Here is a 22,515-nt window from a genome sequence, read left to right as displayed (position 1 = left end):
CTTGTGGGCAGGGGTGGCCCTGTTGGGCTTGTCAAGCCCCTGTGGGGTTCTGAGCTTCTTCCCGGAGCGTGGTGTGGTGGGTTGAAGGCCGCCGCCGAGGGGCCGCCGGGTGCCTACGGCCTGCCGCCCTGAGAGCGGCCGGTCTCGCCTGATCTCGGAAGCTAAGCAGGGTCGGGCCCGGTTAGTACTTGGATGGGAGACCGCCTGGGAATACCGGGTGCTGTAGGCTACTTTTTCCTCCTGAGGGGGGCGCGTGCTTTTCCTTGGGCAGTCGAGGTGGGGGGCAGGAGGGAAGAGGCAGGTAGGCCTTGCTTTTTTTCTATCCCTTGTGTGTGTGTGCACTGGGCTGGGGTCTGTCTCTAGATCCCCTTGTGGGCAGGGGTGGCCCTGTTGGGCTTGTCAAGCCCCTGTGGGGTTCTGAGCTTCTTCCTGGAGCGTGGTGTGGTGGGTTGAAGGCCGCCGCCGAGGGGCCGCCGGGTGCCTACGGCCTGCCGCCCTGAGAGCGGCCGGTCTCGCCTGATCTCGGAAGCTAAGCAGGGTCGGGCCCGGTTAGTACTTGGATGGGAGACCGCCTGGGAATACCGGGTGCTGTAGGCTACTTTTTCCTCCTGAGGGGGGCGCGTGCTTTTCCTTGGGCAGTCGAGGTGGGGGGCAGGAGGGAAGAGGCAGGTAGGCCTTGCTTTTTTTCTATCCCTTGTGTGTGTGTGTGCACTGGGCTGGGGTCTGTCTCTAGATCCCCTTGTGGGCAGGGGTGGCCCTGTTGGGCTTGTCAAGCCCCTGTGGGGTTCTGAGCTTCTTCCCGGAGCGTGGTGTGGTGGGTTGAAGGCCGCCGCCGAGGGGCCGCCGGGTGCCTACGGCCTGCCGCCCTGAGAGCGGCCGATCTCGCCTGATCTCGGAAGCTAAGCAGGGTCGGGCCCGGTTAGTACTTGGATGGGAGACCGCCTGGGAATACCGGGTGCTGTAGGCTACTTTTTCCTCCTGAGGGGGGCGCGTGCTTTTCCTTGGGCAGTCGAGGTGGGGGGCAGGAGGGAAGAGGCAGGTAGGCCTTGCTTTTTTTCTATTCCTTGTGTGTGTGTGCACTGGGCTGGGGTCTGTCTCTAGATCCCCTTGTGGGCAGGGGTGGCCCTGTTGGGCTTGTCAAGCCCCTGTGGGGTTCTGAGCTTCTTCCCGGAGCGTGGTGTGGTGGGTTGAAGGCCGCCGCCGAGGGGCCGCCGGGTGCCTACGGCCTGCCGCCCTGAGAGCGGCCGGTCTCGCCTGATCTCGGAAGCTAAGCAGGGTCGGGCCCGGTTAGTACTTGGATGGGAGACCGCCTGGGAATACCGGGTGCTGTAGGCTACTTTTTCCTCCTGAGGGGGGCGCGTGCTTTTCCTTGGGCAGTCGAGGTGGGGGGCAGGAGGGAAGAGGCAGGTAGGCCTTGCTTTTTTTCTATCCCTTGTGTGTGTGTGTGCACTGGGCTGGGGTCTGTCTCTAGATCCCCTTGTGGGCAGGGGTGGCCCTGTTGGGCTTGTCAAGCCCCTGTGGGGTTCTGAGCTTCTTCCCGGAGCGTGGTGTGGTGGGTTGAAGGCCGCCGCCGAGGGGCCGCCGGGTGCCTACGGCCTGCCGCCCTGAGAGCGGCCGGTCTCGCCTGATCTCGGAAGCTAAGCAGGGTCGGGCCCGGTTAGTACTTGGATGGGAGACCGCCTGGGAATACCGGGTGCTGTAGGCTACTTTTTCCTCCTGAGGGGGGCGCGTGCTTTTCCTTGGGCAGTCGAGGTGGGGGGCAGGAGGGAAGAGGCAGGTAGGACTTGCTTTTTTTCTATCCCTTGTGTGTGTGTGCACTGGGCTGGGGTCTGTCTCTAGATCCCCTTGTGGGCAGGGGTGGCCCTGTTGGGCTTGTCAAGCCCCTGTGGGGTTCTGAGCTTCTTCCCGGAGCGTGGTGTGGTGGGTTGAAGGCCGCCGCCGAGGGGCCGCCGGGTGCCTACGGCCTGCCGCCCTGAGAGCGGCCGGTCTCGCCTGATCTCGGAAGCTAAGCAGGGTCGGGCCCGGTTAGTACTTGGATGGGAGACCGCCTGGGAATACCGGGTGCTGTAGGCTACTTTTTCCTCCTGAGGGGGGCGCGTGCTTTTCCTTGGGCAGTCGAGGTGGGGGGCAGGAGGGAAGAGGCAGGTAGGCCTTGCTTTTTTTCTATCCCTTGTGTGTGTGTGCACTGGGCTGGGGTCTGTCTCTAGATCCCCTTGTGGGCAGGGGTGGCCCTGTTGGGCTTGTCAAGCCCCTGTGGGGTTCTGAGCTTCTTCCCGGAGCGTGGTGTGGTGGGTTGAAGGCCGCCGCCGAGGGGCCGCCGGGTGCCTACGGCCTGCCGCCCTGAGAGCGGCCGGTCTCGCCTGATCTCGGAAGCTAAGCAGGGTCGGGCCCGGTTAGTACTTGGATGGGAGACCGCCTGGGAATACCGGGTGCTGTAGGCTACTTTTTCCTCCTGAGGGGGGCGCGTGCTTTTCCTTGGGCAGTCGAGGTGGGGGGCAGGAGGGAAGAGGCAGGTAGGCCTTGCTTTTTTTCTATCCCTTGTGTGTGTGTGTGCACTGGGCTGGGGTCTGTCTCTAGATCCCCTTGTGGGCAGGGGTGGCCCTGTTGGGCTTGTCAAGCCCCTGTGGGGTTCTGAGCTTCTTCCCGGAGCGTGGTGTGGTGGGTTGAAGGCCGCCGCCGAGGGGCCGCCGGGTGCCTACGGCCTGCCGCCCTGAGAGCGGCCGGTCTCGCCTGATCTCGGAAGCTAAGCAGGGTCGGGCCCGGTTAGTACTTGGATGGGAGACCGCCTGGGAATACCGGGTGCTGTAGGCTACTTTTTCCTCCTGAGGGGGGCGCGTGCTTTTCCTTGGGCAGTCGAGGTGGGGGGCAGGAGGGAAGAGGCAGGTAGGCCTTGCTTTTTTTCTATCCCTTGTGTGTGTGTGTGCACTGGGCTGGGGTCTGTCTCTAGATCCCCTTGTGGGCAGGGGTGGCCCTGTTGGGCTTGTCAAGCCCCTGTGGGGTTCTGAGCTTCTTCCCGGAGCGTGGTGTGGTGGGTTGAAGGCCGCCGCCGAGGGGCCGCCGGGTGCCTACGGCCTGCCGCCCTGAGAGCGGCCGGTCTCGCCTGATCTCGGAAGCTAAGCAGGGTCGGGCCCGGTTAGTACTTGGATGGGAGACCGCCTGGGAATACCGGGTGCTGTAGGCTACTTTTTCCTCCTGAGGGGGGCGCGTGCTTTTCCTTGGGCAGTCGAGGTGGGGGGCAGGAGGGAAGAGGCAGGTAGGCCTTGCTTTTTTTCTATCCCTTGTGTGTGTGTGCACTGGGCTGGGGTCTGTCTCTAGATCCCCTTGTGGGCAGGGGTGGCCCTGTTGGGCTTGTCAAGCCCCTGTGGGGTTCTGAGCTTCTTCCTGGAGCGTGGTGTGGTGGGTTGAAGGCCGCCGCCGAGGGGCCGCCGGGTGCCTACGGCCTGCCGCCCTGAGAGCGGCCGGTCTCGCCTGATCTCGGAAGCTAAGCAGGGTCGGGCCCGGTTAGTACTTGGATGGGAGACCGCCTGGGAATACCGGGTGCTGTAGGCTACTTTTTCCTCCTGAGGGGGGCGCGTGCTTTTCCTTGGGCAGTCGAGGTGGGGGGCAGGAGGGAAGAGGCAGGTAGGCCTTGCTTTTTTTCTATCCCTTGTGTGTGTGTGCACTGGGCTGGGGTCTGTCTCTAGATCCCCTTGTGGGCAGGGGTGGCCCTGTTGGGCTTGTCAAGCCCCTGTGGGGTTCTGAGCTTCTTCCCGGAGCGTGGTGTGGTGGGTTGAAGGCCGCCGCCGAGGGGCCGCCGGGTGCCTACGGCCTGCCGCCCTGAGAGCGGCCGGTCTCGCCTGATCTCGGAAGCTAAGCAGGGTCGGGCCCGGTTAGTACTTGGATGGGAGACCGCCTGGGAATACCGGGTGCTGTAGGCTACTTTTTCCTCCTGAGGGGGGCGCGTGCTTTTCCTTGGGCAGTCGAGGTGGGGGGCAAGAGGGAAGAGGCAGGTAGGCCTTGCTTTTTTTCTATCCCTTGTGTGTGTGTGTGCACTGGGCTGGGGTCTGTCTCTAGATCCCCTTGTGGGCAGGGGTGGCCCTGTTGGGCTTGTCAAGCCCCTGTGGGGTTCTGAGCTTCTTCCCGGAGCGTGGTGTGGTGGGTTGAAGGCCGCCGCCGAGGGGCCGCCGGGTGCCTACGGCCTGCCGCCCTGAGAGCGGCCGGTCTCGCCTGATCTCGGAAGCTAAGCAGGGTCGGGCCCGGTTAGTACTTGGATGGGAGACCGCCTGGGAATACCGGGTGCTGTAGGCTACTTTTTCCTCCTGAGGGGGGCGCGTGCTTTTCCTTGGGCAGTCGAGGTGGGGGGCAGGAGGGAAGAGGCAGGTAGGCCTTGCTTTTTTTCTATCCCTTGTGTGTGTGTGCACTGGGCTGGGGTCTGTCTCTAGATCCCCTTGTGGGCAGGGGTGGCCCTGTTGGGCTTGTCAAGCCCCTGTGGGGTTCTGAGCTTCTTCCCGGAGCGTGGTGTGGTGGGTTGAAGGCCGCCGCCGAGGGGCCGCCGGGTGCCTACGGCCTGCCGCCCTGAGAGCGGCCGGTCTCGCCTGATCTCGGAAGCTAAGCAGGGTCGGGCCCGGTTAGTACTTGGATGGGAGACCGCCTGGGAATACCGGGTGCTGTAGGCTACTTTTTCCTCCTGAGGGGGGCGCGTGCTTTTCCTTGGGCAGTCGAGGTGGGGGGCAGGAGGGAAGAGGCAGGTAGGCCTTGCTTTTTTTCTATCCCTTGTGTGTGTGTGTGCACTGGGCTGGGGTCTGTCTCTAGATCCCCTTGTGGGCAGGGGTGGCCCTGTTGGGCTTGTCAAGCCCCTGTGGGGTTCTGAGCTTCTTCCCGGAGCGTGGTGTGGTGGGTTGAAGGCCGCCGCCGAGGGGCCACCGGGTGCCTACGGCCTGCCGCCCTGAGAGCGGCCGGTCTCGCCTGATCTCGGAAGCTAAGCAGGGTCGGGCCCGGTTAGTACTTGGATGGGAGACCGCCTGGGAATACCGGGTGCTGTAGGCTACTTTTTCCTCCTGAGGGGGGCGCGTGCTTTTCCTTGGGCAGTCGAGGTGGGGGGCAGGAGGGAAGAGGCAGGTAGGCCTTGCTTTTTTTCTATCCCTTGTGTGTGTGTGCACTGGGCTGGGGTCTGTCTCTAGATCCCCTTGTGGGCAGGGGTGGCCCTGTTGGGCTTGTCAAGCCCCTGTGGGGTTCTCAGCTTCTTCCCGGAGCGTGGTGTGGTGGGTTGAAGGCCGCCGCCGAGGGGCCGCCGGGTGCCTACGGCCTGCCGCCCTGAGAGCGGCCGGTCTCGCCTGATCTCGGAAGCTAAGCAGGGTCGGGCCCGGTTAGTACTTGGATGGGAGACCGCCTGGGAATACCGGGTGCTGTAGGCTACTTTTTCCTCCTGAGGGGGGCGCGTGCTTTTCCTTGGGCAGTCGAGGTGGGGGGCAGGAGGGAAGAGGCAGGTAGGCCTTGCTTTTTTTCTATCCCTTGTGTGTGTGTGCACTGGGCTGGGGTCTGTCTCTAGATCCCCTTGTGGGCAGGGGTGGCCCTGTTGGGCTTGTCAAGCCCCTGTGGGGTTCTGAGCTTCTTCCCGGAGCGTGGTGTGGTGGGTTGAAGGCCGCCGCCGAGGGGCCGCCGGGTGCCTACGGCCTGCCGCCCTGAGAGCGGCCGGTCTCGCCTGATCTCGGAAGCTAAGCAGGGTCGGGCCCGGTTAGTACTTGGATGGGAGACCGCCTGGGAATACCGGGTGCTGTAGGCTACTTTTTCCTCCTGAGGGGGGCGCGTGCTTTTCCTTGGGCAGTCGAGGTGGGGGGCAGGAGGGAAGAGGCAGGTAGGCCTTGCTTTTTTTCTATCCCTTGTGTGTGTGTGTGCACTGGGCTGGGGTCTGTCTCTAGATCCCCTTGTGGGCAGGGGTGGCCCTGTTGGGCTTGTCAAGCCCCTGTGGGGTTCTGAGCTTCTTCCCGGAGCGTGGTGTGGTGGGTTGAAGGCCGCCGCCGAGGGGCCGCCGGGTGCCTACGGCCTGCCGCCCTGAGAGCGGCCGGTCTCGCCTGATCTCGGAAGCTAAGCAGGGTCGGGCCCGGTTAGTACTTGGATGGGAGACCGCCTGGGAATACCGGGTGCTGTAGGCTACTTTTTCCTCCTGAGGGGGGCGCGTGCTTTTCCTTGGGCAGTTGAGGTGGGGGGCAGGAGGGAAGAGGCAGGTAGGCCTTGCTTTTTTTCTATCCCTTGTGTGTGTGTGCACTGGGCTGGGGTCTGTCTCTAGATCCCCTTGTGGGCAGGGGTGGCCCTGTTGGGCTTGTCAAGCCCCTGTGGGGTTCTGAGCTTCTTCCCGGAGCGTGGTGTGGTGGGTTGAAGGCCGCCGCCGAGGGGCCGCCGGGTGCCTACGGCCTGCCGCCCTGAGAGCGGCCGGTCTCGCCTGATCTCGGAAGCTAAGCAGGGTCGGGCCCGGTTAGTACTTGGATGGGAGACCGCCTGGGAATACCGGGTGCTGTAGGCTACTTTTTCCTCCTGAGGGGGGCGCGTGCTTTTCCTTGGGCAGTCGAGGTGGGGGGCAGGAGGGAAGAGGCAGGTAGGCCTTGCTTTTTTTCTATCCCTTGTGTGTGTGTGTGCACTGGGCTGGGGTCTGTCTCTAGATCCCCTTGTGGGCAGGGGTGGCCCTGTTGGGCTTGTCAAGCCCCTGTGGGGTTCTGAGCTTCTTCCCGGAGCGTGGTGTGGTGGGTTGAAGGCCGCCGCCGAGGGGCCGCCGGGTGCCTACGGCCTGCCGCCCTGAGAGCGGCCGGTCTCGCCTGATCTCGGAAGCTAAGCAGGGTCGGGCCCGGTTAGTACTTGGATGGGAGACCGCCTGGGAATACCGGGTGCTGTAGGCTACTTTTTCCTCCTGAGGGGGGCGCGTGCTTTTCCTTGGGCAGTCGAGGTGGGGGGCAGGAGGGAAGAGGCAGGTAGGCCTTGCTTTTTTTCTATCCCTTGTGTGTGTGTGCACTGGGCTGGGGTCTGTCTCTAGATCCCCTTGTGGGCAGGGGTGGCCCTGTTGGGCTTGTCAAGCCCCTGTGGGGTTCTGAGCTTCTTCCCGGAGCGTGGTGTGGTGGGTTGAAGGCCGCCGCCGAGGGGCCGCCGGGTGCCTACGGCCTGCCGCCCTGAGAGCGGCCGGTCTCGCCTGATCTCGGAAGCTAAGCAGGGTCGGGCCCGGTTAGTACTTGGATGGGAGACCGCCTGGGAATACCGGGTGCTGTAGGCTACTTTTTCCTCCTGAGGGGGGCGCGTGCTTTTCCTTGGGCAGTCGAGGTGGGGGGCAGGAGGGAAGAGGCAGGTAGGCCTTGTTTTTTTTCTATCCCTTGTGTGTGTGTGCACTGGGCTGGGGTCTGTCTCTAGATCCCCTTGTGGGCAGGGGTGGCCCTGTTGGGCTTGTCAAGCCCCTGTGGGGTTCTGAGCTTCTTCCCGGAGCGTGGTGTGGTGGGTTTAAGGCCGCCGCCGAGGGGCCGCCGGGTGCCTACGGCCTGCCGCCCTGAGAGCGGCCGGTCTCGCCTGATCTCGGAAGCTAAGCAGGGTCGGGCCCGGTTAGTACTTGGATGGGAGACCGCCTGGGAATACCGGGTGCTGTAGGCTACTTTTTCCTCCTGAGGGGGGCGCGTGCTTTTCCTTGGGCAGTCGAGGTGGGGGGCAGGAGGGAAGAGGCAGGTAGGCCTTGCTTTTTTTCTATCCCTTGTGTGTGTGTGTGCACTGGGCTGGGGTCTGTCTCTAGATCCCCTTGTGGGCAGGGGTGGCCCTGTTGGGCTTGTCAAGCCCCTGTGGGGTTCTGAGCTTCTTCCCGGAGCGTGGTGTGGTGGGTTGAAGGCCGCCGCCGAGGGGCCGCCGGGTGCCTACGGCCTGCCGCCCTGAGAGCGGCCGGTCTCGCCTGATCTCGGAAGCTAAGCAGGGTCGGGCCCGGTTAGTACTTGGATGGGAGACCGCCTGGGAATACCGGGTGCTGTAGGCTACTTTTTCCTCCTGAGGGGGGCGCGTGCTTTTCCTTGGGCAGTCGAGGTGGGGGGCAGGAGGGAAGAGGCAGGTAGGCCTTGCTTTTTTTCTATCCCTTGTGTGTGTGTGCACTGGGCTGGGGTCTGTCTCTAGATCCCCTTGTGGGCAGGGGTGGCCCTGTTGGGCTTGTCAAGCCCCTGTGGGGTTCTGAGCTTCTTCCTGGAGCGTGGTGTGGTGGGTTGAAGGCCGCCGCCGAGGGGCCGCCGGGTGCCTACGGCCTGCCGCCCTGAGAGCGGCCGGTCTCGCCTGATCTCGGAAGCTAAGCAGGGTCGGGCCCGGTTAGTACTTGGATGGGAGACCGCCTGGGAATACCGGGTGCTGTAGGCTACTTTTTCCTCCTGAGGGGGGCGCGTGCTTTTCCTTGGGCAGTCGAGGTGGGGGGCAGGAGGGAAGAGGCAGGTAGGCCTTGCTTTTTTTCTATCCCTTGTGTGTGTGTGCACTGGGCTGGGGTCTGTCTCTAGATCCCCTTGTGGGCAGGGGTGGCCCTGTTGGGCTTGTCAAGCCCCTGTGGGGTTCTGAGCTTCTTCCCGGAGCGTGGTGTGGTGGGTTGAAGGCCGCCGCCGAGGGGCCGCCGGGTGCCTACGGCCTGCCGCCCTGAGAGCGGCCGGTCTCGCCTGATCTCGGAAGCTAAGCAGGGTCGGGCCCGGTTAGTACTTGGATGGGAGACCGCCTGGGAATACCGGGTGCTGTAGGCTACTTTTTCCTCCTGAGGGGGGCGCGTGCTTTTCCTTGGGCAGTCGAGGTGGGGGGCAGGAGGGAAGAGGCAGGTAGGCCTTGCTTTTTTTCTATCCCTTGTGTGTGTGTGTGCACTGGGCTGGGGTCTGTCTCTAGATCCCCTTGTGGGCAGGGGTGGCCCTGTTGGGCTTGTCAAGCCCCTGTGGGGTTCTGAGCTTCTTCCCGGAGCGTGGTGTGGTGGGTTGAAGGCCGCCGCCGAGGGGCCGCCGGGTGCCTACGGCCTGCCGCCCTGAGAGCGGCCGATCTCGCCTGATCTCGGAAGCTAAGCAGGGTCGGGCCCGGTTAGTACTTGGATGGGAGACCGCCTGGGAATACCGGGTGCTGTAGGCTACTTTTTCCTCCTGAGGGGGGCGCGTGCTTTTCCTTGGGCAGTCGAGGTGGGGGGCAGGAGGGAAGAGGCAGGTAGGCCTTGCTTTTTTTCTATTCCTTGTGTGTGTGTGCACTGGGCTGGGGTCTGTCTCTAGATCCCCTTGTGGGCAGGGGTGGCCCTGTTGGGCTTGTCAAGCCCCTGTGGGGTTCTGAGCTTCTTCCCGGAGCGTGGTGTGGTGGGTTGAAGGCCGCCGCCGAGGGGCCGCCGGGTGCCTACGGCCTGCCGCCCTGAGAGCGGCCGGTCTCGCCTGATCTCGGAAGCTAAGCAGGGTCGGGCCCGGTTAGTACTTGGATGGGAGACCGCCTGGGAATACCGGGTGCTGTAGGCTACTTTTTCCTCCTGAGGGGGGCGCGTGCTTTTCCTTGGGCAGTCGAGGTGGGGGGCAGGAGGGAAGAGGCAGGTAGGCCTTGCTTTTTTTCTATCCCTTGTGTGTGTGTGTGCACTGGGCTGGGGTCTGTCTCTAGATCCCCTTGTGGGCAGGGGTGGCCCTGTTGGGCTTGTCAAGCCCCTGTGGGGTTCTGAGCTTCTTCCCGGAGCGTGGTGTGGTGGGTTGAAGGCCGCCGCCGAGGGGCCGCCGGGTGCCTACGGCCTGCCGCCCTGAGAGCGGCCGGTCTCGCCTGATCTCGGAAGCTAAGCAGGGTCGGGCCCGGTTAGTACTTGGATGGGAGACCGCCTGGGAATACCGGGTGCTGTAGGCTACTTTTTCCTCCTGAGGGGGGCGCGTGCTTTTCCTTGGGCAGTCGAGGTGGGGGGCAGGAGGGAAGAGGCAGGTAGGCCTTGCTTTTTTTCTATCCCTTGTGTGTGTGTGTGCACTGGGCTGGGGTCTGTCTCTAGATCCCCTTGTGGGCAGGGGTGGCCCTGTTGGGCTTGTCAAGCCCCTGTGGGGTTCTGAGCTTCTTCCCGGAGCGTGGTGTGGTGGGTTGAAGGCCGCCGCCGAGGGGCCGCCGGGTGCCTACGGCCTGCCGCCCTGAGAGCGGCCGGTCTCGCCTGATCTCGGAAGCTAAGCAGGGTCGGGCCCGGTTAGTACTTGGATGGGAGACCGCCTGGGAATACCGGGTGCTGTAGGCTACTTTTTCCTCCTGAGGGGGGCGCGTGCTTTTCCTTGGGCAGTCGAGGTGGGGGGCAGGAGGGAAGAGGCAGGTAGGCCTTGCTTTTTTTCTATCCCTTGTGTGTGTGTGCACTGGGCTGGGGTCTGTCTCTAGATCCCCTTGTGGGCAGGGGTGGCCCTGTTGGGCTTGTCAAGCCCCTGTGGGGTTCTGAGCTTCTTCCCGGAGCGTGGTGTGGTGGGTTGAAGGCCGCCGCCGAGGGGCCGCCGGGTGCCTACGGCCTGCCGCCCTGAGAGCGGCCGGTCTCGCCTGATCTCGGAAGCTAAGCAGGGTCGGGCCCGGTTAGTACTTGGATGGGAGACCGCCTGGGAATACCGGGTGCTGTAGGCTACTTTTTCCTCCTGAGGGGGGCGCGTGCTTTTCCTTGGGCAGTCGAGGTGGGGGGCAGGAGGGAAGAGGCAGGTAGGCCTTGCTTTTTTTCTATCCCTTGTGTGTGTGTGTGCACTGGGCTGGGGTCTGTCTCTAGATCCCCTTGTGGGCAGGGGTGGCCCTGTTGGGCTTGTCAAGCCCCTGTGGGGTTCTGAGCTTCTTCCCGGAGCGTGGTGTGGTGGGTTGAAGGCCGCCGCCGAGGGGCTGCCGGGTGCCTACGGCCTGCCGCCCTGAGAGCGGCCGGTCTCGCCTGATCTCGGAAGCTAAGCAGGGTCGGGCCCGGTTAGTACTTGGATGGGAGACCGCCTGGGAATACCGGGTGCTGTAGGCTACTTTTTCCTCCTGAGGGGGGCGCGTGCTTTTCCTTGGGCAGTCGAGGTGGGGGGCAGGAGGGAAGAGGCAGGTAGGCCTTGCTTTTTTTCTATCCCTTGTGTGTGTGTGTGCACTGGGCTGGGGTCTGTCTCTAGATCCCCTTGTGGGCAGGGGTGGCCCTGTTGGGCTTGTCAAGCCCCTGTGGGGTTCTGAGCTTCTTCCCGGAGCGTGGTGTGGTGGGTTGAAGGCCGCCGCCGAGGGGCCGCCGGGTGCCTACGGCCTGCCGCCCTGAGAGCGGCCGGTCTCGCCTGATCTCGGAAGCTAAGCAGGGTCGGGCCCGGTTAGTACTTGGATGGGAGACCGCCTGGGAATACCGGGTGCTGTAGGCTACTTTTTCCTCCTGAGGGGGGCGCGTGCTTTTCCTTGGGCAGTCGAGGTGGGGGGCAGGAGGGAAGAGGCAGGTAGGCCTTGCTTTTTTTCTATCCCTTGTGTGTGTGTGCACTGGGCTGGGGTCTGTCTCTAGATCCCCTTGTGGGCAGGGGTGGCCCTGTTGGGCTTGTCAAGCCCCTGTGGGGTTCTGAGCTTCTTCCCGGAGCGTGGTGTGGTGGGTTGAAGGCCGCCGCCGAGGGGCCGCCGGGTGCCTACGGCCTGCCGCCCTGAGAGCGGCCGGTCTCGCCTGATCTCGGAAGCTAAGCAGGGTCGGGCCCGGTTAGTACTTGGATGGGAGACCGCCTGGGAATACCGGGTGCTGTAGGCTACTTTTTCCTCCTGAGGGGGGCGCGTGCTTTTCCTTGGGCAGTCGAGGTGGGGGGCAGGAGGGAAGAGGCAGGTAGGCCTTGCTTTTTTTCTATCCCTTGTGTGTGTGTGCACTGGGCTGGGGTCTGTCTCTAGATCCCCTTGTGGGCAGGGGTGGCCCTGTTGGGCTTGTCAAGCCCCTGTGGGGTTCTGAGCTTCTTCCCGGAGCGTGGTGTGGTGGGTTGAAGGCCGCCGCCGAGGGGCCGCCGGGTGCCTACGGCCTGCCGCCCTGAGAGCGGCCGGTCTCGCCTGATCTCGGAAGCTAAGCAGGGTCGGGCCCGGTTAGTACTTGGATGGGAGACCGCCTGGGAATACCGGGTGCTGTAGGCTACTTTTTCCTCCTGAGGGGGGCGCGTGCTTTTCCTTGGGCAGTCGAGGTGGGGGGCAGGAGGGAAGAGGCAGGTAGGCCTTGCTTTTTTTCTATCCCTTGTGTGTGTGTGTGCACTGGGCTGGGGTCTGTCTCTAGATCCCCTTGTGGGCAGGGGTGGCCCTGTTGGGCTTGTCAAGCCCCTGTGGGGTTCTGAGCTTCTTCCCGGAGCGTGGTGTGGTGGGTTGAAGGCCGCCGCCGAGGGGCCGCCGGGTGCCTACGGCCTGCCGCCCTGAGAGCGGCCGGTCTCGCCTGATCTCGGAAGCTAAGCAGGGTCGGGCCCGGTTAGTACTTGGATGGGAGACCGCCTGGGAATACCGGGTGCTGTAGGCTACTTTTTCCTCCTGAGGGGGGCGCGTGCTTTTCCTTGGGCAGTCGAGGTGGGGGGCAGGAGGGAAGAGGCAGGTAGGCCTTGCTTTTTTTCTATCCCTTGTGTGTGTGTGTGCACTGGGCTGGGGTCTGTCTCTAGATCCCCTTGTGGGCAGGGGTGGCCCTGTTGGGCTTGTCAAGCCCCTGTGGGGTTCTGAGCTTCTTCCCGGAGCGTGGTGTGGTGGGTTGAAGGCCGCCGCCGAGGGGCCGCCGGGTGCCTACGGCCTGCCGCCCTGAGAGCGGCCGGTCTCGCCTGATCTCGGAAGCTAAGCAGGGTCGGGCCCGGTTAGTACTTGGATGGGAGACCGCCTGGGAATACCGGGTGCTGTAGGCTACTTTTTCCTCCTGAGGGGGGCGCGTGCTTTTCCTTGGGCAGTCGAGGTGGGGGGCAGGAGGGAAGAGGCAGGTAGGCCTTGCTTTTTTTCTATCCCTTGTGTGTGTGTGTGCACTGGGCTGGGGTCTGTCTCTAGATCCCCTTGTGGGCAGGGGTGGCCCTGTTGGGCTTGTCAAGCCCCTGTGGGGTTCTGAGCTTCTTCCCGGAGCGTGGTGTGGTGGGTTGAAGGCCGCCGCCGAGGGGCCGCCGGGTGCCTACGGCCTGCCGCCCTGAGAGCGGCCGGTCTCGCCTGATCTCGGAAGCTAAGCAGGGTCGGGCCCGGTTAGTACTTGGATGGGAGACCGCCTGGGAATACCGGGTGCTGTAGGCTACTTTTTCCTCCTGAGGGGGGCGCGTGCTTTTCCTTGGGCAGTCGAGGTGGGGGGCAGGAGGGAAGAGGCAGGTAGGCCTTGCTTTTTTTCTATCCCTTGTGTGTGTGTGCACTGGGCTGGGGTCTGTCTCTAGATCCCCTTGTGGGCAGGGGTGGCCCTGTTGGGCTTGTCAAGCCCCTGTGGGGTTCTGAGCTTCTTCCCGGAGCGTGGTGTGGTGGGTTGAAGGCCGCCGCCGAGGGGCCGCCGGGTGCCTACGGCCTGCCGCCCTGAGAGCGGCCGGTCTCGCCTGATCTCGGAAGCTAAGCAGGGTCGGGCCCGGTTAGTACTTGGATGGGAGACCGCCTGGGAATACCGGGTGCTGTAGGCTACTTTTTCCTCCTGAGGGGGGCGCGTGCTTTTCCTTGGGCAGTCGAGGTGGGGGGCAGGAGGGAAGAGGCAGGTAGGCCTTGCTTTTTTTCTATCCCTTGTGTGTGTGTGTGCACTGGGCTGGGGTCTGTCTCTAGATCCCCTTGTGGGCAGGGGTGGCCCTGTTGGGCTTGTCAAGCCCCTGTGGGGTTCTGAGCTTCTTCCCGGAGCGTGGTGTGGTGGGTTGAAGGCCGCCGCCGAGGGGCCGCCGGGTGCCTACGGCCTGCCGCCCTGAGAGCGGCCAGTCTCGCCTGATCTCGGAAGCTAAGCAGGGTCGGGCCCGGTTAGTACTTGGATGGGAGACCGCCTGGGAATACCGGGTGCTGTAGGCTACTTTTTCCTCCTGAGGGGGGCGCGTGCTTTTCCTTGGGCAGTCGAGGTGGGGGGCAGGAGGGAAGAGGCAGGTAGGCCTTGCTTTTTTTCTATCCCTTGTGTGTGTGTGTGCACTGGGCTGGGGTCTGTCTCTAGATCCCCTTGTGGGCAGGGGTGGCCCTGTTGGGCTTGTCAAGCCCCTGTGGGGTTCTGAGCTTCTTCCCGGAGCGTGGTGTGGTGGGTTGAAGGCCGCCGCCGAGGGGCCGCCGGGTGCCTACGGCCTGCCGCCCTGAGAGCGGCCGGTCTCGCCTGATCTCGGAAGCTAAGCAGGGTCGGGCCCGGTTAGTACTTGGATGGGAGACCGCCTGGGAATACCGGGTGCTGTAGGCTACTTTTTCCTCCTGAGGGGGGCGCGTGCTTTTCCTTGGGCAGTCGAGGTGGGGGGCAGGAGGGAAGAGGCAGGTAGGCCTTGCTTTTTTTCTATCCCTTGTGTGTGTGTGTGCACTGGGCTGGGGTCTGTCTCTAGATCCCCTTGTGGGCAGGGGTGGCCCTGTTGGGCTTGTCAAGCCCCTGTGGGGTTCTGAGCTTCTTCCCGGAGCGTGGTGTGGTGGGTTGAAGGCCGCCGCCGAGGGGCCGCCGGGTGCCTACGGCCTGCCGCCCTGAGAGCGGCCGGTCTCGCCTGATCTCGGAAGCTAAGCAGGGTCGGGCCCGGTTAGTACTTGGATGGGAGACCGCCTGGGAATACCGGGTGCTGTAGGCTACTTTTTCCTCCTGAGGGGGGCGCGTGCTTTTCCTTGGGCAGTCGAGGTGGAGGGCAGGAGGGAAGAGGCAGGTAGGCCTTGCTTTTTTTCTATCCCTTGTGTGTGTGTGTGCACTGGGCTGGGGTCTGTCTCTAGATCCCCTTGTGGGCAGGGGTGGCCCTGTTGGGCTTGTCAAGCCCCTGTGGGGTTCTGAGCTTCTTCCCGGAGCGTGGTGTGGTAGGTTGAAGGCCGCCGCCGAGGGGCCGCCGGGTGCCTACGGCCTGCCGCCCTGAGAGCGGCCGGTCTCGCCTGATCTCGGAAGCTAAGCAGGGTCGGGCCCGGTTAGTACTTGGATGGGAGACCGCCTGGGAATACCGGGTGCTGTAGGCTACTTTTTCCTCCTGAGGGGGGCGCGTGCTTTTCCTTGGGCAGTCGAGGTGGGGGGCAGGAGGGAAGAGGCAGGTAGGCCTTGCTTTTTTTCTATCCCTTGTGTGTGTGTGCACTGGGCTGGGGTCTGTCTCTAGATCCCCTTGTGGGCAGGGGTGGCCCTGTTGGGCTTGTCAAGCCCCTGTGGGGTTCTGAGCTTCTTCCCGGAGCGTGGTGTGGTGGGTTGAAGGCCGCCGCCGAGGGGCCGCCGGGTGCCTACGGCCTGCCGCCCTGAGAGCGGCCGGTCTCGCCTGATCTCGGAAGCTAAGCAGGGTCGGGCCCGGTTAGTACTTGGATGGGAGACCGCCTGGGAATACCGGGTGCTGTAGGCTACTTTTTCCTCCTGAGGGGGGCGCGTGCTTTTCCTTGGGCAGTCGAGGTGGGGGGCAGGAGGGAAGAGGCAGGTAGGCCTTGCTTTTTTTCTATCCCTTGTGTGTGTGTGCACTGGGCTGGGGTCTGTCTCTAGATCCCCTTGTGGGCAGGGGTGGCCCTGTTGGGCTTGTCAAGCCCCTGTGGGGTTCTGAGCTTCTTCCCGGAGCGTGGTGTGGTGGGTTGAAGGCCGCCGCCGAGGGGCCGCCGGGTGCCTACGGCCTGCCGCCCTGAGAGCGGCCGGTCTCGCCTGATCTCGGAAGCTAAGCAGGGTCGGGCCCGGTTAGTACTTGGATGGGAGACCGCCTGGGAATACCGGGTGCTGTAGGCTACTTTTTCCTCCTGAGGGGGGCGCGTGCTTTTCCTTGGGCAGTCGAGGTGGGGGGCAGGAGGGAAGAGGCAGGTAGGCCTTGCTTTTTTTCTATCCCTTGTGTGTGTGTGTGCACTGGGCTGGGGTCTGTCTCTAGATCCCCTTGTGGGCAGGGGTGGCCCTGTTGGGCTTGTCAAGCCCCTGTGGGGTTCTGAGCTTCTTCCCGGAGCGTGGTGTGGTGGGTTGAAGGCCGCCGCCGAGGGGCCGCCGGGTGCCTACGGCCTGCCGCCCTGAGAGCGGCCGGTCTCGCCTGATCTCGGAAGCTAAGCAGGGTCGGGCCCGGTTAGTACTTGGATGGGAGACCGCCTGGGAATACCGGGTGCTGTAGGCTACTTTTTCCTCCTGAGGGGGGCGCGTGCTTTTCCTTGGGCAGTCGAGGTGGGGGGCAGGAGGGAAGAGGCAGGTAGGCCTTGCTTTTTTTCTATCCCTTGTGTGTGTGTGTGCACTGGGCTGGGGTCTGTCTCTAGATCCCCTTGTGGGCAGGGGTGGCCCTGTTGGGCTTGTCAAGCCCCTGTGGGGTTCTGAGCTTCTTCCCGGAGCGTGGTGTGGTGGGTTGAAGGCCGCCGCCGAGGGGCCGCCGGGTGCCTACGGCCTGCCGCCCTGAGAGCGGCCGGTCTCGCCTGATCTCGGAAGCTAAGCAGGGTCGGGCCCGGTTAGTACTTGGATGGGAGACCGCCTGGGAATACCGGGTGCTGTAGGCTACTTTTTCCTCCTGAGGGGGGCGCGTGCTTTTCCTTGGGCAGTCGAGGTGGGGGGCAGGAGGGAAGAGGCAGGTAGGCCTTGCTTTTTTTCTATCCCTTGTGTGTGTGTGCACTGGGCTGGGGTCTGTCTCTAGATCCCCTTGTGGGCAGGGGTGGCCCTGTTGGGCTTGTCAAGCCCCTGTGGGGTTCTGAGCTTCTTCCCGGAGCGTGGTGTGGTGGGTTGAAGGCCGCCGCCGAGGGGCCGCCGGGTGCCTACGGCCTGCCGCCCTGAGAGCGGCCGGTCTCGCCTGATCTCGGAAGCTAAGCAGGGTCGGGCCCGGTTAGTACTTGGATGGGAGACCGCCTGGGAATACCGGGTGCTGTAGGCTACTTTTTCCTCCTGAGGGGGGCGCGTGCTTTTCCTTGGGCAGTCGAGGTGGGGGGCAGGAGGGAAGAGGCAGGTAGGCCTTGCTTTTTTTCTATCCCTTGTGTGTGTGTGCACTGGGCTGGGGTCTGTCTCTAGATCCCCTTGTGGGCAGGGGTGGCCCTGTTGGGCTTGTCAAGCCCCTGTGGGGTTCTGAGCTTCTTCCCGGAGCGTGGTGTGGTGGGTTGAAGGCCGCCGCCGAGGGGCCGCCGGGTGCCTACGGCCTGCCGCCCTGAGAGCGGCCGGTCTCGCCTGATCTCGGAAGCTAAGCAGGGTCGGGCCCGGTTAGTACTTGGATGGGAGACCGCCTGGGAATACCGGGTGCTGTAGGCTACTTTTTCCTCCTGAGGGGGGCGCGTGCTTTTCCTTGGGCAGTCGAGGTGGAGGGCAGGAGGGAAGAGGCAGGTAGGCCTTGCTTTTTTTCTATCCCTTGTGTGTGTGTGTGCACTGGGCTGGGGTCTGTCTCTAGATCCCCTTGTGGGCAGGGGTGGCCCTGTTGGGCTTGTCAAGCCCCTGTGGGGTTCTGAGCTTCTTCCCGGAGCGTGGTGTGGTGGGTTGAAGGCCGCCGCCGAGGGGCCGCCGGGTGCCTACGGCCTGCCGCCCTGAGAGCGGCCGGTCTCGCCTGATCTCGGAAGCTAAGCAGGGTCGGGCCCGGTTAGTACTTGGATGGGAGACCGCCTGGGAATACCGGGTGCTGTAGGCTACTTTTTCCTCCTGAGGGGGGCGCGTGCTTTTCCTTGGGCAGTCGAGGTGGGGGGCAGGAGGGAAGAGGCAGGTAGGCCTTGCTTTTTTTCTATCCCTTGTGTGTGTGTGTGCACTGGGCTGGGGTCTGTCTCTAGATCCCCTTGTGGGCAGGGGTGGCCCTGTTGGGCTTGTCAAGCCCCTGTGGGGTTCTGAGCTTCTTCCCGGAGCGTGGTGTGGTGGGTTGAAGGCCGCCGCCGAGGGGCCGCCGGGTGCCTACGGCCTGCCGCCCTGAGAGCGGCCGGTCTCGCCTGATCTCGGAAGCTAAGCAGGGTCGGGCCCGGTTAGTACTTGGATGGGAGACCGCCTGGGAATACCGGGTGCTGTAGGCTACTTTTTCCTCCTGAGGGGGGCGCGTGCTTTTCCTTGGGCAGTCGAGGTGGGGGGCAGGAGGGAAGAGGCAGGTAGGCCTTGCTTTTTTTCTATCCCTTGTGTGTGTGTGCACTGGGCTGGGGTCTGTCTCTAGATCCCCTTGTGGGCAGGGGTGGCCCTGTTGGGCTTGTCAAGCCCCTGTGGGGTTCTGAGCTTCTTCCCGGAGCGTGGTGTGGTGGGTTGAAGGCCGCCGCCGAGGGGCCGCCGGGTGCCTACGGCCTGCCGCCCTGAGAGCGGCCGGTCTCGCCTGATCTCGGAAGCTAAGCAGGGTCGGGCCCGGTTAGTACTTGGATGGGAGACCGCCTGGGAATACCGGGTGCTGTAGGCTACTTTTTCCTCCTGAGGGGGGCGCGTGCTTTTCCTTGGGCAGTCGAGGTGGGGGGCAGGAGGGAAGAGGCAGGTAGGCCTTGCTTTTTTTCTATCCCTTGTGTGTGTGTGCACTGGGCTGGGGTCTGTCTCTAGATCCCCTTGTGGGCAGGGGTGGCCCTGTTGGGCTTGTCAAGCCCCTGTGGGGTTCTGAGCTTCTTCCCGGAGCGTGGTGTGGTGGGTTGAAGGCCGCCGCCGAGGGGCCGCCGGGTGCCTACGGCCTGCCGCCCTGAGAGCGGCCGGTCTCGCCTGATCTCGGAAGCTAAGCAGGGTCGGGCCCGGTTAGTACTTGGATGGGAGACCGCCTGGGAATACCGGGTGCTGTAGGCTACTTTTTCCTCCTGAGGGGGGCGCGTGCTTTTCCTTGGGCAGTCGAGGTGGAGGGCAGGAGGGAAGAGGCAGGTAGGCCTTGCTTTTTTTCTATCCCTTGTGTGTGTGTGTGCACTGGGCTGGGGTCTGTCTCTAGATCCCCTTGTGGGCAGGGGTGGCCCTGTTGGGCTTGTCAAGCCCCTGTGGGGTTCTGAGCTTCTTCCCGGAGCGTGGTGTGGTAGGTTGAAGGCCGCCGCCGAGGGGCCGCCGGGTGCCTACGGCCTGCCGCCCTGAGAGCGGCCGGTCTCGCCTGATCTCGGAAGCTAAGCAGGGTCGGGCCCGGTTAGTACTTGGATGGGAGACCGCCTGGGAATACCGGGTGCTGTAGGCTACTTTTTCCTCCTGAGGGGGGCGCGTGCTTTTCCTTGGGCAGTCGAGGTGGGGGGCAGGAGGGAAGAGGCAGGTAGGCCTTGCTTTTTTTCTATCCCTTGTGTGTGTGTGCACTGGGCTGGGGTCTGTCTCTAGATCCCCTTGTGGGCAGGGGTGGCCCTGTTGGGCTTGTCAAGCCCCTGTGGGGTTCTGAGCTTCTTCCCGGAGCGTGGTGTGGTGGGTTGAAGGCCGCCGCCGAGGGGCCGCCGGGTGCCTACGGCCTGCCGCCCTGAGAGCGGCCGGTCTCGCCTGATCTCGGAAGCTAAGCAGGGTCGGGCCCGGTTAGTACTTGGATGGGAGACCGCCTGGGAATACCGGGTGCTGTAGGCTACTTTTTCCTCCTGAGGGGGGCGCGTGCTTTTCCTTGGGCAGTCGAGGTGGGGGGCAGGAGGGAAGAGGCAGGTAGGCCTTGCTTTTTTTCTATCCCTTGTGTGTGTGTGTGCACTGGGCTGGGGTCTGTCTCTAGATCCCCTTGTGGGCAGGGGTGGCCCTGTTGGGCTTGTCAAGCCCCTGTGGGGTTCTGAGCTTCTTCCCGGAGCGTGGTGTGGTGGGTTGAAGGCCGCCGCCGAGGGGCCGCCGGGTGCCTACGGCCTGCCGCCCTGAGAGCGGCCGGTCTCGCCTGATCTCGGAAGCTAAGCAGGGTCGGGCCCGGTTAGTACTTGGATGGGAGACCGCCTGGGAATACCGGGTGCTGTAGGCTACTTTTTCCTCCTGAGGGGGGCGCGTGCTTTTCCTTGGGCAGTCGAGGTGGGGGGCAGGAGGGAAGAGGCAGGTAGGCCTTGCTTTTTTTCTATCCCTTGTGTGTGTGTGCACTGGGCTGGGGTCTGTCTCTAGATCCCCTTGTGGGCAGGGGTGGCCCTGTTGGGCTTGTCAAGCCCCTGTGGGGTTCTGAGCTTCTTCCCGGAGCGTGGTGTGGTGGGTTGAAGGCCGCCGCCGAGGGGCCGCCGGGTGCCTACGGCCTGCCGCCCTGAGAGCGGCCGGTCTCGCCTGATCTCGGAAGCTAAGCAGGGTCGGGCCCGGTTAGTACTTGGATGGGAGACCGCCTGGGAATACCGGGTGCTGTAGGCTACTTTTTCCTCCTGAGGGGGGCGCGTGCTTTTCCTTGGGCAGTCGAGGTGGGGGGCAGGAGGGAAGAGGCAGGTAGGCCTTGCTTTTTTTCTATCCCTTGTGTGTGTGTGTGCACTGGGCTGGGGTCTGTCTCTAGATCCCCTTGTGGGCAGGGGTGGCCCTGTTGGGCTTGTCAAGCCCCTGTGGGGTTCTGAGCTTCTTCCCGGAGCGTGGTGTGGTGGGTTGAAGGCCGCCGCCGAGGGGCCGCCGGCTGCCTACGGCCTGCCGCCCTGAGAGCGGCCGGTCTCGCCTGATCTCGGAAGCTAAGCAGGGTCGGGCCCGGTTAGTACTTGGATGGGAGACCGCCTGGGAATACCGGGTGCTGTAGGCTACTTTTTCCTCCTGAGGGGGGCGCGTGCTTTTCCTTGGGCAGTCGAGGTGGGGGGCAGGAGGGAAGAGGCAGGTAGGCCTTGCTTTTTTTCTATCCCTTGTGTGTGTGTGTGCACTGGGCTGGGGTCTGTCTCTAGATCCCCTTGTGGGCAGGGGTGGCCCTGTTGGGCTTGTCAAGCCCCTGTGGGGTTCTGAGCTTCTTCCCGGAGCGTGGTGTGGTGGGTTGAAGGCCGCCGCCGAGGGGCCGCCGGGTGCCTACGGCCTGCCGCCCTGAGAGCGGCCGGTCTCGCCTGATCTCGGAAGCTAAGCAGGGTCGGGCCCGGTTAGTACTTGGATGGGAGACCGCCTGGGAATACCGGGTGCTGTAGGCTACTTTTTCCTCCTGAGGGGGGCGCGTGCTTTTCCTTGGGCAGTCGAGGTGGGGGGCAGGAGGGAAGAGGCAGGTAGGCCTTGCTTTTTTTCTATCCCTTGTGTGTGTGTGCACTGGGCTGGGGTCTGTCTCTAGATCCCCTTGTGGGCAGGGGTGGCCCTGTTGGGCTTGTCAAGCCCCTGTGGGGTTCTGAGCTTCTTCCCGGAGCGTGGTGTGGTGGGTTGAAGGCCGCCGCCGAGGGGCCGCCGGGTGCCTACGGCCTGCCGCCCTGAGAGCGGCCGGTCTCGCCTGATCTCGGAAGCTAAGCAGGGTCGGGCCCGGTTAGTACTTGGATGGGAGACCGCCTGGGAATACCGGGTGCTGTAGGCTACTTTTTCCTCCTGAGGGGGGCGCGTGCTTTTCCTTGGGCAGTCGAGGTGGGGGGCAGGAGGGAAGAGGCAGGTAGGCCTTGCTTTTTTTCTATCCCTTGTGTGTGTGTGTGCACTGGGCTGGGGTCTGTCTCTAGATCCCCTTGTGGGCAGGGGTGGCCCTGTTGGGCTTGTCAAGCCCCTGTGGGGTTCTGAGCTTCTTCCCGGAGCGTGGTGTGGTGGGTTGAAGGCCGCCGCCGAGGGGCCGCCGGGTGCCTACGGCCTGCCGCCCTGAGAGCGGCCGGTCTCGCCTGATCTCGGAAGCTAAGCAGGGTCGGGCCCGGTTAGTACTTGGATGGGAGACCGCCTGGGAATACCGGGTGCTGTAGGCTACTTTTTCCTCCTGAGGGGGGCGCGTGCTTTTCCTTGGGCAGTCGAGGTGGGGGGCAGGAGGGAAGAGGCAGGTAGGCCTTGCTTTTTTTCTATCCCTTGTGTGTGTGTGCACTGGGCTGGGGTCTGTCTCTAGATCCCCTTGTGGGCAGGGGTGGCCCTGTTGGGCTTGTCAAGCCCCTGTGGGGTTCTGAGCTTCTTCCCGGAGCGTGGTGTGGTGGGTTGAAGGCCGCCGCCGAGGGGCCGCCGGGTGCCTACGGCCTGCCGCCCTGAGAGCGGCCGGTCTCGCCTGATCTCGGAAGCTAAGCAGGGTCGGGCCCGGTTAGTACTTGGATGGGAGACCGCCTGGGAATACCGGGTGCTGTAGGCTACTTTTTCCTCCTGAGGGGGGCGCGTGCTTTTCCTTGGGCAGTCGAGGTGGGGGGCAGGAGGGAAGAGGCAGGTAGGCCTTGCTTTTTTTCTATCCCTTGTGTGTGTGTGCACTGGGCTGGGGTCTGTCTCTAGATCCCCTTGTGGGCAGGGGTGGCCCTGTTGGGCTTGTCAAGCCCCTGTGGGGTTCTGAGCTTCTTCCCGGAGCGTGGTGTGGTGGGTTGAAGGCCGCCGCCGAGGGGCCGCCGGGTGCCTACGGCCTGCCGCCCTGAGAGCGGCCGGTCTCGCCTGATCTCGGAAGCTAAGCAGGGTCGGGCCCGGTTAGTACTTGGATGGGAGACCGCCTGGGAATACCGGGTGCTGTAGGCTACTTTTTCCTCCTGAGGGGGGCGCGTGCTTTTCCTTGGGCAGTCGAGGTGGGGGGCAGGAGGGAAGAGGCAGGTAGGCCTTGCTTTTTTTCTATTCCTTGTGTGTGTGTGCACTGGGCTGGGGTCTGTCTCTAGATCCCCTTGTGG

General features: G+C 64.0%; 61 pseudogenes; all 61 read left to right on the top strand.

Annotated features, from left to right (window-relative positions):
- Positions 1 to 111: 111 nt before the first annotated feature.
- On the top strand, positions 112 to 229 carry LOC140682704 (5S ribosomal RNA; annotated as a pseudogene).
- Positions 230 to 479: 250 nt separating this feature from the next.
- LOC140682703 (5S ribosomal RNA) lies at positions 480 to 597 on the top strand (annotated as a pseudogene).
- Positions 598 to 849: 252 nt separating this feature from the next.
- On the top strand, positions 850 to 967 carry LOC140683442 (5S ribosomal RNA; annotated as a pseudogene).
- Positions 968 to 1,217: 250 nt separating this feature from the next.
- LOC140682702 (5S ribosomal RNA) lies at positions 1,218 to 1,335 on the top strand (annotated as a pseudogene).
- Positions 1,336 to 1,587: 252 nt separating this feature from the next.
- LOC140682701 (5S ribosomal RNA) lies at positions 1,588 to 1,705 on the top strand (annotated as a pseudogene).
- A 250-nt stretch (positions 1,706 to 1,955) lies between these two features.
- Positions 1,956 to 2,073, top strand: LOC140682700 (5S ribosomal RNA; annotated as a pseudogene).
- A 250-nt stretch (positions 2,074 to 2,323) lies between these two features.
- On the top strand, positions 2,324 to 2,441 carry LOC140682699 (5S ribosomal RNA; annotated as a pseudogene).
- Positions 2,442 to 2,693: 252 nt separating this feature from the next.
- LOC140682698 (5S ribosomal RNA) lies at positions 2,694 to 2,811 on the top strand (annotated as a pseudogene).
- Positions 2,812 to 3,063: 252 nt separating this feature from the next.
- LOC140682697 (5S ribosomal RNA) lies at positions 3,064 to 3,181 on the top strand (annotated as a pseudogene).
- A 250-nt stretch (positions 3,182 to 3,431) lies between these two features.
- LOC140682695 (5S ribosomal RNA) lies at positions 3,432 to 3,549 on the top strand (annotated as a pseudogene).
- Positions 3,550 to 3,799: 250 nt separating this feature from the next.
- Positions 3,800 to 3,917, top strand: LOC140682694 (5S ribosomal RNA; annotated as a pseudogene).
- Positions 3,918 to 4,169: 252 nt separating this feature from the next.
- On the top strand, positions 4,170 to 4,287 carry LOC140682693 (5S ribosomal RNA; annotated as a pseudogene).
- Positions 4,288 to 4,537: 250 nt separating this feature from the next.
- LOC140682692 (5S ribosomal RNA) lies at positions 4,538 to 4,655 on the top strand (annotated as a pseudogene).
- Positions 4,656 to 4,907: 252 nt separating this feature from the next.
- On the top strand, positions 4,908 to 5,025 carry LOC140682691 (5S ribosomal RNA; annotated as a pseudogene).
- Positions 5,026 to 5,275: 250 nt separating this feature from the next.
- LOC140682690 (5S ribosomal RNA) lies at positions 5,276 to 5,393 on the top strand (annotated as a pseudogene).
- Positions 5,394 to 5,643: 250 nt separating this feature from the next.
- LOC140682689 (5S ribosomal RNA) lies at positions 5,644 to 5,761 on the top strand (annotated as a pseudogene).
- A 252-nt stretch (positions 5,762 to 6,013) lies between these two features.
- On the top strand, positions 6,014 to 6,131 carry LOC140682688 (5S ribosomal RNA; annotated as a pseudogene).
- A 250-nt stretch (positions 6,132 to 6,381) lies between these two features.
- LOC140682687 (5S ribosomal RNA) lies at positions 6,382 to 6,499 on the top strand (annotated as a pseudogene).
- Positions 6,500 to 6,751: 252 nt separating this feature from the next.
- On the top strand, positions 6,752 to 6,869 carry LOC140682686 (5S ribosomal RNA; annotated as a pseudogene).
- A 250-nt stretch (positions 6,870 to 7,119) lies between these two features.
- LOC140682684 (5S ribosomal RNA) lies at positions 7,120 to 7,237 on the top strand (annotated as a pseudogene).
- Positions 7,238 to 7,487: 250 nt separating this feature from the next.
- Positions 7,488 to 7,605, top strand: LOC140682683 (5S ribosomal RNA; annotated as a pseudogene).
- Positions 7,606 to 7,857: 252 nt separating this feature from the next.
- On the top strand, positions 7,858 to 7,975 carry LOC140682682 (5S ribosomal RNA; annotated as a pseudogene).
- A 250-nt stretch (positions 7,976 to 8,225) lies between these two features.
- Positions 8,226 to 8,343, top strand: LOC140682681 (5S ribosomal RNA; annotated as a pseudogene).
- Positions 8,344 to 8,593: 250 nt separating this feature from the next.
- Positions 8,594 to 8,711, top strand: LOC140682680 (5S ribosomal RNA; annotated as a pseudogene).
- A 252-nt stretch (positions 8,712 to 8,963) lies between these two features.
- Positions 8,964 to 9,081, top strand: LOC140683331 (5S ribosomal RNA; annotated as a pseudogene).
- Positions 9,082 to 9,331: 250 nt separating this feature from the next.
- On the top strand, positions 9,332 to 9,449 carry LOC140682679 (5S ribosomal RNA; annotated as a pseudogene).
- A 252-nt stretch (positions 9,450 to 9,701) lies between these two features.
- LOC140682678 (5S ribosomal RNA) lies at positions 9,702 to 9,819 on the top strand (annotated as a pseudogene).
- Positions 9,820 to 10,071: 252 nt separating this feature from the next.
- LOC140682677 (5S ribosomal RNA) lies at positions 10,072 to 10,189 on the top strand (annotated as a pseudogene).
- Positions 10,190 to 10,439: 250 nt separating this feature from the next.
- On the top strand, positions 10,440 to 10,557 carry LOC140682676 (5S ribosomal RNA; annotated as a pseudogene).
- Positions 10,558 to 10,809: 252 nt separating this feature from the next.
- On the top strand, positions 10,810 to 10,927 carry LOC140682675 (5S ribosomal RNA; annotated as a pseudogene).
- Positions 10,928 to 11,179: 252 nt separating this feature from the next.
- LOC140682673 (5S ribosomal RNA) lies at positions 11,180 to 11,297 on the top strand (annotated as a pseudogene).
- Positions 11,298 to 11,547: 250 nt separating this feature from the next.
- LOC140682672 (5S ribosomal RNA) lies at positions 11,548 to 11,665 on the top strand (annotated as a pseudogene).
- A 250-nt stretch (positions 11,666 to 11,915) lies between these two features.
- Positions 11,916 to 12,033, top strand: LOC140682671 (5S ribosomal RNA; annotated as a pseudogene).
- A 252-nt stretch (positions 12,034 to 12,285) lies between these two features.
- LOC140682670 (5S ribosomal RNA) lies at positions 12,286 to 12,403 on the top strand (annotated as a pseudogene).
- A 252-nt stretch (positions 12,404 to 12,655) lies between these two features.
- LOC140682669 (5S ribosomal RNA) lies at positions 12,656 to 12,773 on the top strand (annotated as a pseudogene).
- Positions 12,774 to 13,025: 252 nt separating this feature from the next.
- Positions 13,026 to 13,143, top strand: LOC140682668 (5S ribosomal RNA; annotated as a pseudogene).
- A 250-nt stretch (positions 13,144 to 13,393) lies between these two features.
- Positions 13,394 to 13,511, top strand: LOC140682667 (5S ribosomal RNA; annotated as a pseudogene).
- A 252-nt stretch (positions 13,512 to 13,763) lies between these two features.
- On the top strand, positions 13,764 to 13,881 carry LOC140683081 (5S ribosomal RNA; annotated as a pseudogene).
- A 252-nt stretch (positions 13,882 to 14,133) lies between these two features.
- On the top strand, positions 14,134 to 14,251 carry LOC140682666 (5S ribosomal RNA; annotated as a pseudogene).
- A 252-nt stretch (positions 14,252 to 14,503) lies between these two features.
- LOC140682665 (5S ribosomal RNA) lies at positions 14,504 to 14,621 on the top strand (annotated as a pseudogene).
- A 252-nt stretch (positions 14,622 to 14,873) lies between these two features.
- On the top strand, positions 14,874 to 14,991 carry LOC140682664 (5S ribosomal RNA; annotated as a pseudogene).
- A 250-nt stretch (positions 14,992 to 15,241) lies between these two features.
- LOC140682662 (5S ribosomal RNA) lies at positions 15,242 to 15,359 on the top strand (annotated as a pseudogene).
- A 250-nt stretch (positions 15,360 to 15,609) lies between these two features.
- LOC140682661 (5S ribosomal RNA) lies at positions 15,610 to 15,727 on the top strand (annotated as a pseudogene).
- Positions 15,728 to 15,979: 252 nt separating this feature from the next.
- Positions 15,980 to 16,097, top strand: LOC140682660 (5S ribosomal RNA; annotated as a pseudogene).
- A 252-nt stretch (positions 16,098 to 16,349) lies between these two features.
- On the top strand, positions 16,350 to 16,467 carry LOC140682659 (5S ribosomal RNA; annotated as a pseudogene).
- A 250-nt stretch (positions 16,468 to 16,717) lies between these two features.
- Positions 16,718 to 16,835, top strand: LOC140682658 (5S ribosomal RNA; annotated as a pseudogene).
- A 250-nt stretch (positions 16,836 to 17,085) lies between these two features.
- Positions 17,086 to 17,203, top strand: LOC140683497 (5S ribosomal RNA; annotated as a pseudogene).
- A 252-nt stretch (positions 17,204 to 17,455) lies between these two features.
- LOC140683496 (5S ribosomal RNA) lies at positions 17,456 to 17,573 on the top strand (annotated as a pseudogene).
- Positions 17,574 to 17,825: 252 nt separating this feature from the next.
- On the top strand, positions 17,826 to 17,943 carry LOC140683495 (5S ribosomal RNA; annotated as a pseudogene).
- A 250-nt stretch (positions 17,944 to 18,193) lies between these two features.
- Positions 18,194 to 18,311, top strand: LOC140683494 (5S ribosomal RNA; annotated as a pseudogene).
- Positions 18,312 to 18,561: 250 nt separating this feature from the next.
- On the top strand, positions 18,562 to 18,679 carry LOC140683493 (5S ribosomal RNA; annotated as a pseudogene).
- A 252-nt stretch (positions 18,680 to 18,931) lies between these two features.
- Positions 18,932 to 19,049, top strand: LOC140683491 (5S ribosomal RNA; annotated as a pseudogene).
- A 250-nt stretch (positions 19,050 to 19,299) lies between these two features.
- LOC140683490 (5S ribosomal RNA) lies at positions 19,300 to 19,417 on the top strand (annotated as a pseudogene).
- Positions 19,418 to 19,669: 252 nt separating this feature from the next.
- On the top strand, positions 19,670 to 19,787 carry LOC140683489 (5S ribosomal RNA; annotated as a pseudogene).
- Positions 19,788 to 20,037: 250 nt separating this feature from the next.
- Positions 20,038 to 20,155, top strand: LOC140683488 (5S ribosomal RNA; annotated as a pseudogene).
- A 252-nt stretch (positions 20,156 to 20,407) lies between these two features.
- Positions 20,408 to 20,525, top strand: LOC140683487 (5S ribosomal RNA; annotated as a pseudogene).
- Positions 20,526 to 20,777: 252 nt separating this feature from the next.
- LOC140683486 (5S ribosomal RNA) lies at positions 20,778 to 20,895 on the top strand (annotated as a pseudogene).
- A 250-nt stretch (positions 20,896 to 21,145) lies between these two features.
- LOC140683485 (5S ribosomal RNA) lies at positions 21,146 to 21,263 on the top strand (annotated as a pseudogene).
- Positions 21,264 to 21,515: 252 nt separating this feature from the next.
- Positions 21,516 to 21,633, top strand: LOC140683484 (5S ribosomal RNA; annotated as a pseudogene).
- A 250-nt stretch (positions 21,634 to 21,883) lies between these two features.
- On the top strand, positions 21,884 to 22,001 carry LOC140683483 (5S ribosomal RNA; annotated as a pseudogene).
- Positions 22,002 to 22,251: 250 nt separating this feature from the next.
- Positions 22,252 to 22,369, top strand: LOC140683482 (5S ribosomal RNA; annotated as a pseudogene).
- Positions 22,370 to 22,515: the final 146 nt, after the last annotated feature.

The sequence above is a fragment of the Taeniopygia guttata genome, chromosome 2 (genome assembly GCF_048771995.1).
Source record: "Taeniopygia guttata chromosome 2, bTaeGut7.mat, whole genome shotgun sequence".
Classification (NCBI taxonomy): Eukaryota; Metazoa; Chordata; class Aves; order Passeriformes; family Estrildidae; genus Taeniopygia; species Taeniopygia guttata.
This window is presented reverse-complemented; position numbering and strand designations above follow the sequence as displayed.